Below are 5,216 nucleotides of genomic sequence, written 5' to 3'. Positions count from 1 at the left end.
CTTTACCTGTAATTACAGAAAAATCTGAAAAGTAGCTTTAAAAAATCATCATAGAACTTTAAAATTTGTCATAGGACATTGCTACTGGTATCCTTGGGGATCTCTGTTAAGCATGGTTCTTTGACTGAATGAAAACACCAGTCAGTGGTAAGTTAATTCATGAATTTATTCATTCATTTACCAATTATATATCAAAGATTTTCTAATGTGTCACACCTGTTCTGGTGCTGGAACTACAATGATAAGAGAGCACCTCTTCTCAAGTAGCTCAGATGCCAGAGAAAACAGACCAAAATATGAAGTAAAATTTATTTAAGATTAACATACCTCCATTATAAGGGTTAAAATAAAATTTGTTTATGGTACCGTGGAACACACGGAGAGGCATATCTTGAATTCAAGGAGAAGAGTATCTTGGAAGTACTAACATCTGCTGGGCCATTAATAGCAAGGATAAATATCATAATATCACTCAGTATTGCAGAATGCATATTAACCATCTGCCAAATATAGGATTCCTCCCAAGTAATGGAAGAAAGTATAATCACTAGCCTGAATGCACTACTTCAAACTAACTGCTCTCATTGGTGTACTGAAGCTCAGCTGAAAACAGTGAAGTTTGAAAATGTGAGCACCTGTGAGATTTGTGTCCTGATTTCTTGGTGTCTGTATGCTTTGTATTTATTAAATTCCATGTAGTGAAGCAGTATACCTGGATTATGTTAGCATGCTTACTAGCAGAAAGGTGTTTGTGGAGTTACCATGTAATATCATTAGAAGATCCTCATTCTCACAGAGGAAATACATTTTTACTTGGCATCCCTTATATAAGAGACCCCCCAAAAATGATCTCCCAGATTTTAGTACCTAGAAAAAAAAAATGACTTTCTAGACAAACTCACTTGAATTTTTATCATACAAAAATTATGATTCATCCCATGTTCCTTCCCTTTTGTAATAAGGATGAGAATCGAAAAATAGAGGGTTTAGTTGTTATGACTATCTCCTCATGGATGCCAGTACAAATATTTTTATTCTAAATTATTTCTGATCATGCTTTTCACTTGCTTAAGTTATTTGTTCTTTTATATATATTCAAACACTACAAACCATTTAAAACCCTTTTGAAGTAAAAAGTATTCTCAAGTATTAATAAATAAATAAATGAACAGACAGGTAGATGGTTTCAAGGATAGATAAGTGGTGGTAGCTTTCATTCTCTTAACCCACTGAGCCACCCAGGCGCCCCTCTTTCATTCTCTTAAAAACAGATCTCCAATATTATATAGTCAATATAGTCAATATTAGTTCTGCATCATGCATTTCTATATGCTTGTTTTATCAATAAAAATACTGTTACTATAATTTTTAAAGTATATTTTGTACCCAGGAATGTACTTAGTTTTTCATAAATTGCTCAAGTCACAGGATATACATATTTACAGTTTTAGTCATAGCATTAGTGACTTAATATTTTCTAATGCATGTAAAATAGTACCTGGCATAGAGAAAATGCTACTCTAAGTGCTTATTTCATAAATTGTTCTAAAAATGTTACAGTTTTTAAAACTTGAGAATTATCAAGAGGGTTAACTGTAACAGTGCATGGTTAACTGAGGAAATACAAGTATCCCAAGGAAAAAAAATGGCAAATATTTTTTAATGCATCCTAAGACACTTCCAATAAAATTTTAACAAAGCATCATTGTCTCTTTTGTGTAACAATGTTAACATTTAAAACAATTGTGCCTTAGGATGGAACTGACATCAACAGAACAACACTCCCCAAGAGAAGCTACAAAACACCTCCTACTGAGTCTGAATTATTAAAAAACTGTTTCATTCTGACCACCAAGGATATAGTACAGAGCCAGTACACAATGTACAATTGCATATAGTGATGTTAGTAATACATGAGTAGATTCTCAATTCACCAAATATCAGGGCACTCTTGAAACTTGAAGAAGTAAATGTGGGATATGTGAAAAGAAGGCACAGTTTCTCAGGCTCCAGATACAATTAGTGGCTATTATTAGCAGCTGGAGAGTGAATGAACAAAAAAAAATCAGGATTCTTTAGAGAGTATACTTCAAATTCTTCCATCTTAAGGGACAGCTGCAGGCATGATAACATTTGACTAAAGAAGAAATTAAAGAAGTGGCTTCATAAAAGATTGAAGTGTGATTTCTCTGAGGCTTATCTCTGTTCAAGGGCAGAACCACTATCAAAGTAAGACCCAAAGGAGCTTTCTATAATTCATTACAAAGAAGCACCCCTTAGGGATCTATTGGGCAATAAAAACTCTAAGTTCCTGTTAGAAACTAGAAGAGTCTAGAAATCCAATTGGTACCAAGTTTTATCCCAGTGGATCACCAAGATATTAACAACACCCTAGCCTACACACAAGAGCTAGATTATAACCTATAAAGCATACAGCTGGGGCCCTTCCATTTAGTCTCTGCAATAGCTTCCAGGTCTAGGCAAGTTATTTAGCCTTGTATTTGAATCCAGTTTCATGTACATTACACATTGTGGTGTATATTATATAGTTTGGTATACATAATGCACTTGGATAGTGCACACCTCTGTGAAAGGTTCTGTGCCTTTAAAACTGACAGTGATAATGAAGCCAACTTCAGGTGTCATATGAAATGGAAAAGTTACTATCAAAGCAAAGGCAGAAGTAAATTCTCAAATGTATGCTTCAAGCCTAACAACAACTTCTATCTTCTGTTTGAAAACCAGTCCTCCATTTGAGCCAGAATGAATAGATGACTTCTCTACCACTGGTTAGCTGGTAATGGGACCTGCTTTCTCCTCTATAACACGGTAATAATACTAATGTCTGCCCCCCCATATAGGTAGTTTGTGGAGCTTAAAGGACAGTTAAAAGCTTCTGTTAGCATGCCCTAGAACAGTGCTGTCCAGTAGAAATGCAACATCTTTTTTATCTGATGCTTATTTTACACTTAGAGTATATCTCAATTTAGTTTAAGTCCCCTTTCAAGTACTCAGTAGCTTCATGTGACTAGTGACTACTGTACTGAACAAGGCAGTCCTAGAATATAGTTAACATTCATGTATTAATGTTTGTAGTAGTATTTGACTACTCCTTGGTATCACTGGTATTGGTATTATTATTACTTTTACAAAAATCCTAAACTGTGCTTATAACTCTTTATAGAATTATAAAATAATTTTAAATCCTTTGTTAATTTTCAGAATATACAAGCCTCCCTCCACTGATGATACAAAAGCTAATAAAAATGAAAGCAGATATATACCTTAATACATTAGGAAAAATTACAAGGAAAATTGTCAAAGAGCATACAAACATTAAATGGGAAAAAATATATGAACACAGGGAAAATTTTCAGATAAAACATATATTTCAAAAAAAAGTTTTTAGAAGGCAGGAATTAAGGCTAATAAACATAGGTCCAAATTTTGGCTTATGGCCAATATAGTAGGAATTATTAACTAAACCCTCTGCTTATTACTCAGAAAAATCAAGATAAATTTAAAGGCCTTAGCAAGACAATTTAGATATACAGTTTTGAATTAAGGAAAAATCATTTGTATAAGACCTTCTAAAACATGATTATATGTCAGGGAGCCTTTGGCGGGGGGAGAAGTATCTTGAAGTTTTAAGAGATATATACTTAAAGGAATATGTAGGCTTTGATATTAGATTCCAAGGGAGGAACTTCACAGGACACTGAGCCTTCCTAGGTTTGGCCTAAGAGATTATTGTCCTGAATCCACAGGCCATTCTATCTCTCATCTGATCTTTCTGACAACCCCTAATCATGCTGCCTTCCCTCCTTGGGAAGTTTTTCTGGACTCTAAAAAAGACTATGATAGATGTCTATGGCACCTTCTTTTACTGTTATGGTACTTCTTACCACAATGTATTTAAATTTCAAGAATATGCACCTATTTTTTTCTTATTGAAATTTTTTTTTCATGTTTACTTTCTATCCCTGAAGGATCTTGTAATTTCCTATGCTTTCAACCATCTATACATATAACTTTTAAATCTATGTCCAAAACCCGCTGGAATGCTCTACTTTGATATATATAAAACTAAAATTATCACACTATTTTTTTCAAAATCTCTTCCTCTTCCTGACTCCTATTTAACAGCTTCAGTGTTCTCTTGGTCACACACACACACACAAAAAAAGAATCTTGAATTCATTCTTCGCTCTTCCTCTCACTATGCCACCCAGACAAAACCTGGCCGGTCCTGTAGATAACCCTACTGTCTCCAGAATGCATTTCCACTATTCTGAGAGCCTCATTAGTTCCTAACCTGAACACCTTCTGGCTAACCCTCTGATTCAAGAGTCTCTTATACCCCCCAGTTTGCTGACACATCGCTGCCAAATTTTCTCTTTTTAAAATCTTGTTATTTTAGTTTAGTTGACTCACAATGTTTCTTTCACTTCTGGTGTACCACATAGTGATTCAGCATCTCTATATGTAATGCTACATTTGCCACAAACCTAGCTACCATCTGTCACTGTACAACACTATTACATTATCATTGACTATATTTCTTATGTTGAAAAGTATGAAATATTTCATGAATATGTGTATCATCCTTGAGCAGAGGCCATGCTAATCATCTCTGTATTGTTCCAGTTTCAGTACATGTGCTGCCAAAGTTTCCTAATACATCTGTTTGTCCATGCTACTCCTCTGTTCAAATTCTTTTCTTGTCTCAGCATATTAAATCTTAACCTCTAAACCTACTTTCTAAATCCCCCATATGACCCCAAACTGTCCTTCCAGCCTTATCATCTACAATTTCTTAATTAAATGTTCCAGCCAAATTCTCTGTTACTCCACAGAATCCTTATACTTTCTCAGCTTCATTATTTTTTCATTTCCTTTGCATAAGAATACATCACTCACACAATCTATACCTAAAAATACCTTTTATTAAAAAATGATCTTCCTCTCACTTCAATCCCAGTCTGTATTTTTGGACATAATTTATATTATTGAGTTCCGTCTTTTTTTATAGCTTCTAGTCAATTTGAGGTTCCTTGAGGAAGGAATCATGTCTTGTTTTTCTTAGTATTACTTTCTATCCATCGCCCTAGAGAAAACTGGTAAAAATATGAATGGAAGAAGAAAACTCACCAAACAATATTCCCATAGTGAATAAGAAGCAAACTGGAAGAGTCTGGTTATGCTCTAGGTAGAAG

The 5,216-nt window shown here is 34.3% G+C and overlaps 1 non-coding gene across 1 annotated transcript; it reads right to left on the bottom strand.

The window, feature by feature from the left end:
- Positions 1-4,570: 4,570 nt before the first annotated feature.
- On the bottom strand, positions 4,571-4,681 carry LOC116866468. The gene has a single exon (XR_004382400.1). It is a non-coding gene; the product is annotated as a U6 spliceosomal RNA (small nuclear RNA).
- Positions 4,682-5,216: the final 535 nt, after the last annotated feature.

The sequence above is a fragment of the Lontra canadensis genome, unplaced genomic scaffold, assembly GCF_010015895.1.
Source record: "Lontra canadensis isolate GAN:19392208 unplaced genomic scaffold, GSC_riverotter_1.0 scaffold9, whole genome shotgun sequence".
In the NCBI taxonomy this organism is placed as follows: domain Eukaryota; kingdom Metazoa; phylum Chordata; class Mammalia; order Carnivora; family Mustelidae; genus Lontra; species Lontra canadensis.
The sequence above is the reverse complement of the archived record's forward strand: the minus strand, read 5'-3'. Positions and strand labels throughout refer to the sequence as shown.